Source organism: Lontra canadensis, unplaced genomic scaffold, assembly GCF_010015895.1.
Source record: "Lontra canadensis isolate GAN:19392208 unplaced genomic scaffold, GSC_riverotter_1.0 scaffold71, whole genome shotgun sequence".
Taxonomy (NCBI): domain Eukaryota; kingdom Metazoa; phylum Chordata; class Mammalia; order Carnivora; family Mustelidae; genus Lontra; species Lontra canadensis.
This window is the reverse complement of record NW_022631065.1, coordinates 801,542-818,818: the sequence shown is the minus strand read 5'-3', so window position 1 is coordinate 818,818 and position 17,277 is coordinate 801,542.

The following is a 17,277-nucleotide window of genomic DNA, read 5'->3' as shown; positions in this document are numbered from 1 at the left end:
GAACAAAAAATAGAAAGAACTGTTTTTCCTCCATTCCCCAGTTTGTCCTTGCTCATTTTGCAATATTTCCCATCGTACAGAGCATTGTAGCTCACAACTGCTCCCCATTCACCAGGTAGACTGTTAAATGAAATGTTTTGTGCAAGAAAATCACAACCCAATTCCTAGCAGGAATTTTGGCCTAATAAAACCAAAATACACTTCGTTTTATATAACAGATGGATTCTGAAAATGTTAGATGGAAACTTATCTATGGAAAATTGAATTCCTTTCCATGCCTTATATAATAATTTGGGGATGGGTCTATCTAAATTTCAGGCTAATCTTCAGATCTCAGGGGCTCCTAGCCACAGCTTATGACTTGAGAGAAGGCTAAGAAAGACTTTGAGTCATCTGCCGATTTCCAGCATTCCTCCACCAACCCTGCGATTACCCTGTACTGGTTTCCCAGGGCTGCTCTAACAGAGTACACCAAAACAGGTGGTTTAAAACAACAGAAATTCATTCTCTCACTGTTCTGGAGACTAGAAATCCAAAATCAAGGTGTCAGCACAGCCATGCTTCATCTGAGACTATGGATAGAATCTGTCCTTTCCTTTCCCTAGGTTCTGCTGATGGCTATCAATCATTGGAATTCCTTGGCTTGTAGGTGCATTACTCCAATCTCTGCTTCTGTCATTACATGGTGTTTATATGAGTCAGCTTGGGCTGCCATAACAGGATACCATAAATTTGACAACTTAAACAACAGAAATTTATTTTCTCACAGCTCTGGAGGCTGGGAGTCTGAGATAAGTACCAGCATGGTCAGGTTCTAGAGAGAGATCTATTCCTGGTTTGGACTTCTTGCCATGTCCTTACATAGTAGAGAGAGCAAGTTGTGGTATCTCCCTCTCTAATGAGGGTACTAAGTTCATCATGAGGTCCCTACCCTCATAATCTCATCTAAACCTAATTATCTCCCAAGGGTTCCATCTCCAAATGCCAACACATTGGGCACAAATGCATTTTAAAGGATGACACAATTCAGTCAATAGCAATGTTCCCTCTGTGTTTCTCTTCCTCTTCTTATAACTAAACCAGCCACATTATGGACCCACCCAAATCCCCCACGACCTAGTCCTAACTAATTATATCTACAATGATCCTATTTCCAAATAAGATCACATTCTGAGATACTGGAGGTTAGGACTTCAACATATCTTTTGAAAGGATACAAATTCATTTATACATGAATTCTCAACTTTGGAGAAGAGAGAAGGGGATAGAGGGGTGGAAAATGTTTAGCTGAATCCTTTCAAAATAGACTTCTATCCTCCCTGAGTGGCCCAAGAGTAGGGACAGTTTCCACTTGGAAGGGGTAAGTAGATATCTGAAGCCTGAGTCTAGCCTGAAGGATGTACTTTCCCTAGGAAATCACAGTAATTACTACGGCCACCACATATTGCCCTCTAAAGTACCATCTCCACCATTAATATTCTCATGGGAGACTCACATGACTTTTCTTACTTCCACACAGCATAGCAGAGACAAAGCCTGAACTTTGGCAGATCCAGCTGGAATATTTAAGTGATACTTTACTAAAGTTGCCAAAAATAGTATCAGAATATCAGAATTGAAAGAGTAGCATGTGACTCACACATTCAACATGATGCTAGGCTGAATATTCTGAAAAACTAGATACAAACACAGAGTCTTGTTAAAATATAACCAGAACTATTTTATGTGCATGGTTGATCTCCAAAAAAGTAAGAGAAATTGGTAATATCTGCCAATAACAGAAACTTAGAACCTTGTGTTTGTGTTTTTAAAAATTCTACATAGCTTATAGATGGTAAAGTGCACAGATCTTAAGTGTATGATCTGTTTAATTTTTCTGTTGAATTTTTACATATGTATATGTAAAATTTTTTACATATGTATATGTAAATTTTTACATAAGTGTATGTAAAACTACATAGTAAGTAGTCTTACTACTAACTATGTAGTTTTACATATACTACTATATAGATCAACATTTAAAACATTTCCAAAATCTTAGAAGGCTCTATCATGCCTATCTCCAGTCAGTACCTACCAAAGATAATCATTATTCTGACTTGTATCTCCATAGATTAGTTTTCTCTCTTCTTGATGTCACATAATGAAATCAAATAGTATGCTTGGTTTTAATGATTGCACAGAGGAATAGGAGGCAAGGCTTTAAAGGGTGGGAAATGGTAAAGCAAAATTGAGACTCCCTGAAGAGAAGAGCCTCCCAGACTTCACTCCCAGTAAAAGGACAGACTACGAGAGAAATCTATCTGCTGACAAAGAGGATTAAGAAGAAAATGTTTGTCTCAGGCCACATATCTGGTGAAAAAATAAAATTAGAAGGCTTCCTTGAGAAACTATAATTATAAGGCTGCCTTTCTGTGGGTTTAAATAAACAGTACTTCCTTTGTGTTGCAAATCCTAGGCCTAGATAATAAATTAAACTGTTCCTAATTTAATTAATTAAACTGTTCCTAATTTAAACTGTTGAGAACTTTATGGGGACTTAACTGTTAACTTGTAATTGTATAACCTGCTAAATTATCATTCCCAAATGGGGGCAAAATAAAGACATCTTTGGGAGTAAAAATGGCTTTAACAGACCAAAAAAAAATCCACAAATGGATAGATCAACACTAAACAAAAATCTAAAGAATGTGCTTTACAGATAATAGTGTTGATCTTAAAAGGAAGGCCTTAGATACAAGAAAAACGATAACAAATAATTTAGTGAATACTGTGGTCAATCTGAAAAGAGTTGATTGAATAAACAATAATAATATTGAATTTGGGGAGATTAAAAGAGTAAAACTAAGTCATTCTACAACAATAATATGAAATAAATGGGTGGGAAGTCATTGGAATTAAAATGATCATAGGGGAGTTACACATCTTCCCTTATTTCCCCATAACAGTGAGATAATGAAAATAAGATATAATTTAATATTCTTTGGGAAGGAGTAAAGATATTGAATAATTTTAAATATTAAGTAAATTTGTTAGAATTTTAAGGATAATCACTAAAATAAAAGCAGTATTTCCAAAATAGTAGAGTAAAAAATAAAATTAAGAATATTAATCTAGGGGTGCCTGGGTGGCTCAGTCAGTTAAGCGGCTGCCTTCGGCTCAGGTCATGATCCTCGGGTCCTGGAATCAAGACTCATGGCAGGCTCCCTGCTCAGCAGGGAGTATGCTTTTCCTCTCCCTCTTACTCTGTCCTTCACTGCACTTGTGCTTTCTCTCACACACTCTCTCTCTCTTAAATAAATAAAAAAAATCTTTTGTAAAAAAAGAAGAATATTAATCTAAATAAGGTAGAGAGATGCCTGGGTGGCTCAGTTCAGTTAAGTGTCCTACTTTGGCTTAGGTCATGATCTCGGATTCCTGGATTTGAGCTCCACATCAGGCTCCCTGCTCACTAGGAAGTCTGTTTCTCCCTCTCCCTCCACCCTTCCTCACACTCATACATTCTCAGTCTCTCTCTCAGATAATTAAAATCCTTAAAAAAAAAATAAGGTAGAAAAGGAGACAGAAAAGTTGGGAAAAGTAGGAGGCACAAAAGACAATGATAGAAATAAAGACATATCAGTATTCATAATGAAATGCACTAAACTCACCATTGAAAAGAGATTCCAGACTAGGTTTTTTTACATTTAGGCTTAAGCTACTTAAAAGGGACACAAATGCAACATAAAATTTTTAAAAAATGGAAGAAAGACCTACACAAACATATTTACCAGGCAATTATGAACCCAAACAAAGCTGTTATAGCTATATTATTTTATGGCAAAATAGCTTTTTATGTACAAAGAAGTTTATAATGTACAAATTTCAATCCACCAGGAAGCTAATTATATAATCTTAAAAAAAAAAAAAAAAAGAGCGGCAGAGGGAGAAGCAGACTCTCCCCTGAGCAAGGATCCCAACATGGGGCACTATTCCAGGGTCCTGGGATCATGACCTGAGCTGAAGGCAGTCACCCAACTGACTGAGCCACCCAGGGACCCCAAGAACTGACAATTTCATAGAGAAATACCTAAACCCACTATCATAAGGGGAAATCTGAACTTTTTTTTCAATAACTGATAGATCAGGAAGACAAACATTTGATAAAGACAGAGAAGACATAAAAGAAAGACATGAATTGGTAATCTAATTGTCACATTTTGTATACAACAGACAAAACAAGTTATCACATATCAAAGGTTTAACAAAATTGACTGTGTACTAGAATATAAGACAAATGAAGAACCCATCCTGATACACACCCCACTATATGACCACATTTCAACTGGGTTAAAAATCAATGACACAAAACGAAATTTAAATTATTTTTGAAATGTGAAAATATATTTCCAAGTAATTCGTAAGTCAAAGAATAAATCTTAATGGAAATTGGGGAGCCTGGACTCCTACCACACCAGGTAGTCACAAGACAACCTTTCCTCTCCCCACTGGGATGGTGTTAGAGGAGACCTAATAGAGACTCAAGACTTTCACCATCACCCTGTGATACTGAGATGACCCTCACCATAGTGTCGGTGGAGAACTGGAACTCTTATCTCTACTTAGCATTTAGGAGGAATGCTTCTCAGGGTCCCTGGCTGGCTCAGATGGAAGAGTATGTGACTTTTGATCTCAGTCAGGCTCATGAGTTCAAGACCCATGTGGGGTGTAGAGATTACTTAAACAAATGAATTTTTTTAAAAAAACTAAAACAAAAATAAAAATAAAAAAGAGGAATACCTCTCATGTCTCACTGAAGGCTAAGTAGGGAACTTGGACTTCTACCTTCACTTGTAGGTAATGAGGTGGTGCCTCCACTTTTCCTACCAAAACGGCTGCAGAAAAGAATAGCAGAAACAGGTTTAAATAAGATGCAGTATCTCAGAACATAATGGGAAATGTCCAGGTTTCAAGTGAAAATCACTCATCATACCAAGAATCAAGATCATCTCAAACTAAATGAAAAATAAAATCGGGGCACCTGGGTGGCTCAGTTGGTTGGGCAACTGCCTTTGGCTCAGGTCATGATCCTGAATCCCAGGATCGAGTCCTGCTTCAGGCTCCCTGCTTAGGGGGTAGTCTGCTTCTCCCTCTGACCTCTCCCCTCTCATGGTCTCTCTCTCTCTCTCTCTCAAAAATAAATAAATAAAATCTTTAAAAAAATTTGAAAAATAAAATCAATATATGCTTTACTAAGTTGAACAGTGTCTCCCAAAAATTCATGTCCCCTGGAAACTTTGAGTTTTACCTTATTTGAAAATAGGGTCTTAAAAAAAAAATAGGGTCTTTGCACATAAATTAAATTGAGTAAAGATTATATGGGATAAAGTTGGGTCTTAAATACAATAAAACTGATGTCCTTTAAGAAGAGAGAAATTTGGACAGAGGCACATAGTAGAGAAAACCATGTGGAGACAGAGGCAGAGACGGGAGTGGGTACCTGTAAGTCAAGAAACACTGAACACTGAACTATCAAAAGCTAGAGGAAGCAAAAGCTCAAAGAGGCAAGTATGGCTCTGCCAAAAACCTGGATTTCAGCCTTGATTTCACTTTAATTTCAATTTAATTTAATTTCACTAAATTTTAATTTCATTTAATTTCTGAAGAAATATGAGAGAATAAATGTCTGTTGTTTTAAGCCACCTAGTTTGTGGTCATTTGTTGTGGCAGTCCCAATAAACGTAATATAGATGCTAAGAATGAGATAACAAAAATGTTCAAATTACTTAATAAAGATTTTTAAATTTTGTGATTTTTAAAATGCTTCAACAAGTGACTTAAAACATGACTGAAGCAAATTTAAAAAATCACAGGAAAAAAGGAACACACAAAGAAGAACCAAAGGGAAATTTTAGAATTAAAAAACACAATAACTAAAATTAAAAAGTTCATTTGGTAGGCTCAACAACACAATGGAGAAGACAGAAGAAAGAATCAGTGAAATGGAAGATAGAACAATAAGCCAGTACCCAATCTGAATGACAGAAAATAAACGGAAAAAGAATGAATAGTACCTCAGAGACCTGTGGGACTGTAACAAAAGATAAAGCATTTATGTCATCAGATTCATGGAGGAAAAGAAATATATCAGGACTGAAAAAGTACTTAAAGAAATAATGGCCAAGGAAAAGAAAAGAAATAATTACTGAAAACTCCAAATTGGCAAGGAACATAAACTTGCAGATTTGAGAGACTGAGCAAACCCCAAGAAAGATACAAAGAAATATACCTCAAGATGAATGGTAGATTCAACTTTTGAAAACTAAAAACATCTCAAAAGCAGCCAAAGAAAAATGGCATCTTACCAATCTGGGATAAACAATTCAAATGGCAGTGGATCTCTTATCAAACCATGGGAGATAAAAGGAAGTAGCACAATATTTCTCAAGTACTAGAAGAAAAGAATTGTCAGAATCTTAAATTTATTTTTATTTATTTATTTTTTTATAAACATACAATGTATTTTTATCCCCAAGGGTACAGGTCTGTGAATCACCAGGTTTACACACTTCACAGCACTCACCATAGCACATACCCTCCCCAATGTCCAAACCCCCCCCAAACCCCCTTCCCCCAACAACCTTCAGTTTGTTTTGTGAAATTAAGAGTCACTTATGGTTTGTCTCCCTCCCAATCCCATCTTGTTTCATTTACTCTTCTCCTACCCCTGTAACCCCCCATGTTGCATCTCCACTTCCTCATATCAAGGAGATCATATAATAGTTGTCTTTCTCCAATTGACTTATTTCGCTAAGCATGATACCCTCTAGTTCCATCCACGTCATCGCAAATGGCAAGATTTCATTTCTTTTGATGGCTGCATAGTATTCCATTGTGTATATATACCACATCTTCTTTATCCATTCGTCTGTTGATGGACATCCAGGTTCTTTCCATAGTTTAGCTATTGTAGACGTTGCTGCTATAAACATTCCGGTGCACGTGCCCCTTCGGATCACTACGTTTGTAACTTTAGGGTAAATACCCAGTAGTGCAATTTCTGGGTCATAGGGTAGTTCTATTTTCAACATTTTGAGGAACCTCCATGCTGTTTTCCAGAGTGATTGCACCAGCTAGCATTCCCACCAACAGTGTAGGAGGGTTCCCCTTTCTCAGCATCCTTGCCAGCATCTGTCATTTCCTGACTTATTAATTTTAGCCATTCTGAGTGATGTGAAGTGATATCTCATTGTGGTTTTGATTCGTATTTCCCTGATGCCGAGTGATGTGGAGCACTTTTTCATGTGTCTGTTGGCCATCCGGATGTCTTCTTTGCAGAAATGTCTGTTCATGTCTTCTGCCCATTTCTTGATTGGATTATTTGTTCTTTGGGTGTTGAGTTTGCTAAGTTCTTTATAGATTTTGGACACTAGCCCTTTGTCTGATATGTCATTTGCAAATATCATCTCCCATTCTGTCAGTTGTCTTTTGGTTTTGTTAACTGTTTCCTTTGCTGTGCAAAAGCTTTTGATCTTGATGAAATCCCAATAGTTCATTTTTGCCCTTGCTTCCCTTGCCTTTGGCGATGTTCCTAGGAAGATGTTGCTGTGGCTGAGGTCGAAGAGGTTGCTGCCTGTGTTCTCCTCAAGGATTTTGATGGATTCCTTTCTCACATTGAGGTCTTTCATCCATTTTGAGTCTATTTCCATGTGTGGTGTAAGGAAATGGTCCAATTTCATTTTTCTGCATGTGGCTGTCCAATTTTCCCAACACCATTTATTGAAGAGGCTGTCTTTTTTCCATTGGACATTCTTTCCTGCTTTGTCGAAGATTAGTTGACCATAGAGTTGAGGGTCTATTTCTGGGCTCTCTATTCTGTTCCATTGATCTATGTGTCTGTTTTTGTGCCAATACCATGCTGTCTTGATGATGACAGCTTTGTAATAGAGCTTGAAGTCCGGAATTGTGATGCCACCAACTTTGGCTTTCTTTTTCAATATTCCTTTGGCTATTCGAGGTCTTTTCTGGTTCCATATGAATTTTAGGATTATTTGTTCCATTTCTTTGAAAAAGATGGATGGTATTTTGATAGGAATTGCATTAAATGTGTAGATTGCTTTAGGTAGCATAGACATTTTCACAACATTTGTTCTTCCAATCCAGGAGCATGGAACATTTTTCCATTTCTTTGTGTCTTCCTCAATTTCTTTCATGAGTACTTTATAGTTTTCTGAGTATAGATTCTTAGCCTCTTTGGTTAGGTTTATTCCTAGGTGTCTTATAGTTTTGGGTGCAATTGTAAATGGGATTGACTCCTTAATTTCTCTTTCTTCTGTCTTGTTGTTGGTGTAGAGAAATGCAACTGATTTCTGTGCATCGATTTTATATCCTGACACTTTATTGAATTCCTGTACAAGTTCTAGCAGTTTTGGAGTGGAGTCTTTTGGGTTTTCCACATATAGTATCATATCATCTGCAAAGAGTGATAGTTTGACTTCTTCTTTGCCGATTTGGATGCCTTTAATTTCTTTTTGTTGTCAGATTGCTGAGGCTAAGACTTCTAGTACTATGTTGAATAGCAGTGGTGATAACGGACATCCCTGCCGTGTTCCTGACCTTAGCGGAAAAGCTTTCAGTTTTTCTCCATTGAGAATGATATTTGCGGTGGGTTTTTCATAGATGGCTTTGATAATATTGAGGTATGTGCCCTCTATCCCTACACTTTGAAGAGTTTTGATCAGGAAGGGATGCTGTACTTTGTCAAATGCTTTTTCAGCATCTATGGAGAGTATCATATGGTTCTTGTTCTTTCTTTTATTAATGTGTTGTATCACATTGATTGATTTGCAGATGTTGAACCAACCTTGCAGCCCTGGAATAAATCCCACTTGGTCGTGGTGAATAATCCTTTTAATGTACTGTTGAATCCTATTGGCTAGTATTTTGGTGAGAATTTTCGCATCTGTGTTCATCAAGGATATTGGTCTGTCGTTCTCTTTTTTGATGGGATCCTTGTCCGGTTTTGGGATCAAGGTGATGCTGGCCTCATAAAATGAGTTTGGAAGTTTTCCTTTCATTTCTATTTTTTGGAACAGTTTTCAGGAGAATAGGAATTAGTTCTTCTTTAAATGTTTGGTAGAATTCCCCCGGGAAGCCGTCTGGCCCTGGGCTTTTGTTTGTTTGGAGATTTTTGATGACTGTTTCAATCTCCTTACTGGTTATGGGTCTGTTCAGGCTTTCTATTTCTTCCTGGTTCAGTTGTGGTAGTTTATATGTCTCTAGGAATGCATCCATTTCTTCCAGATTGTCAAATTTGTTGGCATAGAGTTGCTCATAATATGTTCTTATAATTGTCTGTATTTCTTTGGTGTTATTTGTGATCTCTCCTCTTTCATTCATGATTTTATTTATTTGGGTCCTTTCTCTTTTCTTTTTGATAAGTCTGGCCAGGGGGTTATCAATCTTATTAATTCTTTCAAAGAACCAGCTCCTAGTTTCATTGATTTGTTCTATTGTTTTTTTGGTTTCTATTTCATTGATTTCTGCTCTGATCTTTATGATTTCTCTTCTCCTGCTGGGTTTAGGGTTTATTTCTTGTGCTTTCTCCAGCTCCTTCAGGTGTAGGGTTAGGTTGTGTACCTGAGACCTTTCTTAAGAAAGACTTGTACCGCTACATATTTTCCTCTCAGAACTGCCTTTGTTGTGTCCCACAGATTTTGAACCGTTGTGTTTTCATTATCATTTGTTTCCATGAATTTTTTTTCAATTCTTCTTTAATTTTCTGGTTGACCCATTCATTCTTTTTTTTTTTTTTTAAAGATTTTATTTATTTATTTAACAGACAGAGATCACAAGTAGGCAGAGAGGCAGGCAGAGAGAGAGAAAGGAGGAAGCAGGCTCCCTGCTGAGCAGTGAGCCAGATGCGGGGCTCGATCCCAGGACTCTGGGATCATGACCTGAGCTGAAGGCAGAGGCTTTAACCCACTGAGCCACCCAGGCGCCCCTGACCCATTCATTCTTTAGAAGGATGCTGTTTAGTCTCCATGTATTTGGGTACTTTCCAATTTTCCTCTTGTGATTGAGTTCTAGCTTCAGAGCATTGTGGTCTGAAAATATGCAGGGAGTGATCCCAATCTTTTGATACCGGTTGAGACCTGATTTATGACCGAGGATGTGATCTATTCTGGAGAATGTTCCATGTGCACTAGAGAAGAATGTGTATTCTGTTGCTTTGGGGTGAAATGTCCTGAATATATCTGTAATGTCCATCTGATCCAGTGTGTCATTTAAGGCCTTTATTTCCTTGTTGATCTTTTGCTTGGATGATCTGTCCATTTCAGTGAGGGGAGTGTTAAAGTCCCCTACTATTATTGTATTATTGTTGATGTGTTTCTTTGATTTTGTTATTAATTGGTTTATATAGTTGGCTGCTCCCACGTTAGGGGCATAGATATTTACAACTGTTAGATTTTCTTGTTGGACAGATCCTTTGAGTAAGATATAGTGTCCTTCCTCATCTCTTATTATAGTCTTTGGCTTAAAATCTAATTGATCTGATATAAGGATTGTCACTCCTGCTTTCTTGTGTTGTTCATTAGCATGGTAAATTGTTTTCCACCCCCTCACTTTAAATCTGAAGGTGTCTTCGGGTTTAAAATGAGTTTCTTGTAGGCAACATATGGATGGGTTTTGTTTTTTTATCCATTCTGATACCCTGTGTCTTTTGATTGGGGCATTTAGCCCATTAACATTCAGGGTAACTATTGAGAGATATGAATTTAGTGCCATTATATTGCCTGTAAGGTGACTGTTACTGTATATTGTCTCTGTTCCTTTCTGATCTACTACTTTTAGGCTCTCTCTTTGCTTAGAGGACCCCTTTCAATATTTCCTGTAGAGCTGGTTTGGTGTTTGCAAATTCTTTCAGTTTTTGTTTGTCCTGGAAGATTTTTATCTCTCCTTCTATTTTCAATGATAGCCTAGCTGGATATAGTATTCCTGGCTGCATGTTTTTCTCGTTTAGTGCTCTGAATATATCATGCCAGCTCTTTCTGGCCTGCCAGGTCTCTGTGGATAAGTCTGCTGCCAATCTAATATTTTTACCATTATATGTTACAGACTTCTTTTCCCGGGCTGCTTTCAGGATTTTCTCTTTGTCACTAAGACTTATAAATTTTACTATTAGGTGACGGGGTGTGGACCTATTGTTGATTTTGAGGGTGGTTCTCTGCACCTCCTGGATTTTGATGCTTGTTCCCTTTGCCATATTAGGGAAATTCTCTCAATAATTCTCTCCAATATACCTTCTGCTCCCCTCTCTCTTTCTTCTTCTTCTGGAATCCCAATTATTCTAATGTTGTTTCATCTTATGGTGTCACTTATCTCTCGAATTCTGCCCTCGTGGTCCAGTAGCTGTTTGTCCCTCTTTTGCTCGGCTTCTTTATTCTCTGTCATTTGGTCTTCTATATTGCTAATTCTTTCTTCTGCCTCATTTATCCTAGCAGTGAGAACCTCCATTTTTTATTGCACCTCATTAATAGCTTTTTTAAATTTCAACTTGGTTAGATTTTAGTTCTTTTATTTCTCCAGAAAGGGCTTTTATATCTCCCGAGAGGGTTTCTCTAATATCTTCCATGCCTTTTTTGAGCCCGGCTAGAACCTTGAGAATCGTCATTCTGAACTCTAGATCTGACATATTACCAATGTCTGTATTGATTAGGTCCCTAGCCTTCGGTACTGCCTCTTGTTCTTTTTTTTTTGTGGTTAACTTTTCCACCTTGTCATTTTGTCCAGATAAAAGTATATGAAGGAGCAAGTAAAATACTAAAAGGGTGGCAAAGACCCCAGGAAAATACACTTTAACCAAATCAGAGGAGACCCCAAATCATGGGGGGAATAAGGGGATAAAAAGAGGTTCAGAAAAAAAAAAACAATTAAAAAAAGAAAACAAATAAAGAAAAAATATAAAAAGGTAAAAAACATATATATTAGATAAACTAGTTAAAGAACATTAAAAAAGAAAAAGGTAAAAGTTAAAAAAAAATTTCGCAGAAGAAAGAAAAAAAATTGAAAAAAAAATTAAATTAACTGCAAGACTAAAGTATCATGGGGAGAAAGCCATGAGGTCCGTGCTTTGCTTTCTCCTCCTCTGGAATTCTGCTCCTCTCCTTGGTATTGAACCTGCACTCCTTGGTAGGTGAACTTGGTCCTGGCTGGATTTCTTGTTGATCTACTTGGGGAGGGGCCTGTTGTAGTGATTTTCAAGTGTCTTTGCCCTAGGCGGAATTGCACCACCCTTACCAGGGGCCGGGCTGAGTAATCCGCTTGGGTTTCCTTTCAGGAACTTCTGTTCCCTGAATGCTTTCCATAGTGTTCTGGAGGACTGGAATGAAAATGGCAGCATCCCTGTCTCCAGCCTGGAGGAGCCAAAAGCTCGGGGCCCCACTCCTCAGTGTGCCCTCAGAGAATAGCGCCCAATCAATCCTGTCTCCCTGGCCTCTGGCCGCACTCCGAGCTCATCCAGCCTGCAACCAGTTCAAGGTAACCCTGAGCTGAGAGCTCACTCTTCGGCTCTGTCTCTGTAGCCAGCTTCCCCGTTCTAATACCTGCGAGCTCTGTGACACTCAGCCACCCCCGATCCTTCTGTGACCCTGCGGGACGTGGGGCCACGCTGACCCCACATGGGTTTCACCCCCGTTTAGCCTCTGGTGTGATGTCTCTCAGCGGAACAGACTTTTAAAAATCCTGATTTAGTGCTCCATTGCTCTGCCCCTTGCCGGGAGCCGGCCCCTCCCCCTGTGGTCTATCTTCCCGTCGCTTTGGATTCACTTCTCCGCCAGTCCTACCTTTCAGAAAGTGGTTGATTTTCTGTTTCTAGAATTGCTATTCTTCTTCTCTTCGATCTCCCATTGGATTTGTAGGTGTTTGCAATGTTTAGATAAGCTATATAGCTGATCTCCTGCTACCTGATGTAGTCTCAGCCTGCTACTTCTCTGCCATCTTGACTCCTCCCAAATCGTCAGACTCTTATATCCCAAGATAATATTCTTCAGAATGAAGGGGAAATGAAGACATTTTCAGTTGAAGGAAAACTAAGAGACTGTGTCCCCAGAAAACTATCTTAAAAGAAAAAATGGTTTTGTTTTTTTTTTAAGATTTTATTTATTTGAGAGAGAAAAAAAGAGAGCAAGTGAGCACACGAGGTGGGGGCAGAGGGAAAGGGAGAAGTAGACTCCCCTGCAAAGCAGGGAGCCTGGTGTGGGGTTGGATGCAGGGCTGGACACAGGGTTTGATCCCAGCACCCTGAGATCATGACCTGAGCCGAAGACAGATGCTTAACTGGCTGAGCCACTCAGGTGCCTCAAGAAAAGATATTTTCTAAATAGGAATAAAACAATAAAAGAAGGAATCTAAGAACATTAGGGAGCAAAAAAGAACAGACTAGGCAAAAATATGGATTGAATACAATGGGCTTTTGCTCTCCTTTTGAGTTTTCTAAACTGTGTTCAGTGATTGAAGCAAAAATTGTAATATTGCCTAATGTGATTCTAAATAAAGGTAGAGGAAATACTTAAGATAATTATATTATAAATGGGGGAAGGAAAAGAGATCTAAAGAGAAATAAGGTGGTTTTTTAAAAAGATTTTATTTATTTATTTGATAGTGAGAAAGAGAGAAAGCGCACGCTCACAAGTAGGGGGAGCAGCAGGCAGAGAGAGAAGCAGGCCTCCCGCTGAGCAGGGAGCCTGATATGGGGCTTAATCCCAGGACCCTGGGATCACAACCTGAGCCGAAGGCAGATGCTTAACCAACAGAGCCACCCAGGCGCCCCAAGAAATAAGGTTTTTATACTTTACTTGAACTGGTAAAATGGTGACACTGGTAGACCGTGATAAGTTATATACATATAATGTAATACCTAGAGCAGCCACTAAAAAACTATACAAAGAAGTACACTAAAAAATACCATAGAGATATTGGCCATCAGGGAAATGAACATCAAAACCACAGTGAGATGACTTCAAACACACTTGAATGGCTATAATTAAAAAAAAAAAAAAGACAAAGTGTTATTGAGGATACAAAGAACTGGATCTCTCATATGCTGACAGTGGGAATGTAAAATGATGCAGTTTGGCAGTTCCACAAGAAGTATGATACCATATGATTTAGCAATTCTACTATAGAAACATACATATCAAAATGAAAATATATTCCACATAAGAACTTGTACACAGATACTCATAGCAGCATTGTTCATAATAGTCAAAAAGTAGAATTAACCTAAATGTCCATCAACTGGCAAATGGATACATAAAATATATTATCCATGTAATTAGATATTATTTGGTCATAAAAAAGGAATGAAATACTGATTCATGCTACAATGTGGAGGAAAAATTGAAAACACTGTACCAAAGCCAAAGGACACATAATTTCGCATAGAATAAGCAAATCCATAGTGAGAGAACATAGATCAGTGGTTTCCAGGAGATAGGAAAAATGCAGAATGGAATGTGATTGCTAATAGGTATGGGCATTCTTTTTGGAGTAATGAAAGTGTTCTGGAATTATATAGTGGTGATGGTTGCACAACTTTGTGAATGTAGTAAAAGTTATTGAATTGTGCATATGGAGATGAAAAGTACAACATAGAAAATAGAGTGAATAATACTGTAATAATGTATGGTGACAAATGATAACTATGCTTATTATGGTGAACATTAAATATTGTGAAAATTTTTAAATGAACAAATCATGTAGTATGTGAATTCTGTTTCAGTAAAGCAGTTTTTAAAAAAACAGTATAGATATATCAAAATGGAATTCTAAAAAAAATGTTCAAGTAATCCATGGGACGAGAGGAAAAGAAAACAGAGAGAACAAACAAAATAAAATAAAAACAATCAGACTCAGTCTGAGCATATCGAGAATTATATTAAATGTCATGGTCTAAATACAATTAAAAGAGATTGATAGAAAGGATTAAAAAATACAACTATATGTCAGTACAATAAACTCAGTTCAAATAAAATGATATAGGCAGAATGAAAGTAAAGAATGGCAAAGTTATTTCATGCAAACATTAATCAAAAGAAAGCAGGAGTGGCTAAATTATCAGAAGATTTACACCTAAGATCAAATAAATTCACCAGAAACAAAGATGTACACTATACCATGATAAAAGTGTCAATCCAACAAGAAGACATGGCAATCCCAAATGTGTACACACCAACAACAGAAGTGAAAAAAATGGGAAATAAAAATTGATAGAACAGAAATAAAGAAACAGACAAATACACAATTAGAGTTTGAGATTTCAATACCACTGTCTCAACAACTGATAGAACAACTAAGAAAATCAACAAGGACCTCATGATGAAGAACATCATCAACCAACTGGATAGGATCTAAATGACATTTATAGAACACTCGACACACAACAGAATGCATACTCTTTTCAAGTGCCTACAGACCACATATCAAGGGAGACAATATCATGGGCCATAAAGTAAATCTCAAGAAATTTAAAATAAGTGAAATCATACCAAGTATGTTCTCTAGCAACAGTGGAATCAAACTAGAAATCAAGAACAGAAAAATCCTCCAAACACATTGAAACTAAACAACACACTTCTAAATAATTAATGGAACAAAGAGAAAGTTTCAAGAGAAATTAAAAAATGCATTTGAATAGAATGAAAATGAAAATACAACATATTGGGGTGTCTGGGTGGCTCAGTCATTAAGAGTCTACCTTCAGCTCAGGTCATGACCTCCAGGTCCTGGCAAGCCCCAACATTGTGCTCCCATCTCAGTGAGGAGTCTGTGTCTCCCTCCTCTTCTGCCTCTCTCCCTGCTTGTGTTCTCTCTGTCTCTCGCCCTCTCTCAAATGAATAAATAAAATCTTTAATAAAAGAAAAGAAAATACAACATAACAATGTTTGTGGGACACAGCTAAATCATTATTGAAAGGAAAATTTATTGCATTAAATGTACCATTAAAAAAGAAGAAAAGTTTGATCAATAATCTAAGTTTCCACCTTGAGAATATAAAAAAAGAAGAGCTAAGTAAACCTAAAGCAGAAGGAGGGACAAAATAAAAAACAGAAATCAATGAAATTGAAAATAGAAAAGTAATAGAGGAAATTAATGAAACAGAGCTGGTTCTTTGAAAATACAAACAAAATTGACAGACTTCTAGAAAAAAATATGTAAAAATTTAAAAAGAGAGAACACAAATGACCAATATCAGGAATGAAGTAGAATATCAATACAGGACTTACAGACACCAAAGAGCTAACAAGGGATGAAATGGACCAATTTCCAGAAAAACAAATGTTACCACAACTCACCTAACATGAAATGGATAATATGATAGATAGTATTCAAGGTAGAATGATGTAATATTCAATTAAGAAAACTGAATCATAATTTAAAAACAATTACCAAATAAATACAAAAAATCTATATAAAAGGATTTTTCCCCCAAAAGATATTTCTGGCCTCAGATGGATAAACTGGAGAATTCTATCGAATGCTTGAAGAATATTTAGTGCAAAGATTGATGCATAAATACAGAGAGTAAACTGATGGTTGCCAAGAGTAGCAAAATGAGTGAAAGGGAATGGGAGGTTCAGGCTTCCAGTCGTAGAATGAATAATTCATGAGGATGAAAGGTACAGCATAGGGAATATAGTTAGTGGTACTGTAATAGTGGTGTAAGGTGACAGATGGTAGCTACACTTGTGGTGAGCATAAGATGTTGAATAGAGTTGTGGAATCACTATGTTGTATGCCTGAAACTAATGTAAGCATTGGTTGTCAACTATACTTCAATTTAAAAAAGGAAACAAGAAAAAAAGAAAGAATAATTAACACCAACTATACAAAAGCTCTCCTAGAAAATAGAAGGGAGCAAATGTCCCAGTTCATTTTATGCAGGTAGTATTATCCTCATGCCAAATCCAGACCAAAAAAAAAAAAAAAAGTATAAAATAAGAAAACTAGTGATCAATATCTCTCATGAATATAAACACAAAAACTCTTAACAAAATACAGCAAAGATAATTCAGGAATATGTAAGAAGATTAAACATCATGACCGAGGGGTTTATTCCAAAGATTGGGGGGGACTGGTTCAGTATTTGAAAATTAATCAGTATAATCTACCATAACAGGCTAAAAAAGAAAAAAATCACATGACCATATCACTGAATGCAGAAAAAAATTTTGACAAAGTTCAATATCCATTTGTGACTAAATAAATAAATAAACTTTCAAAAAATAGTAGCAGGGG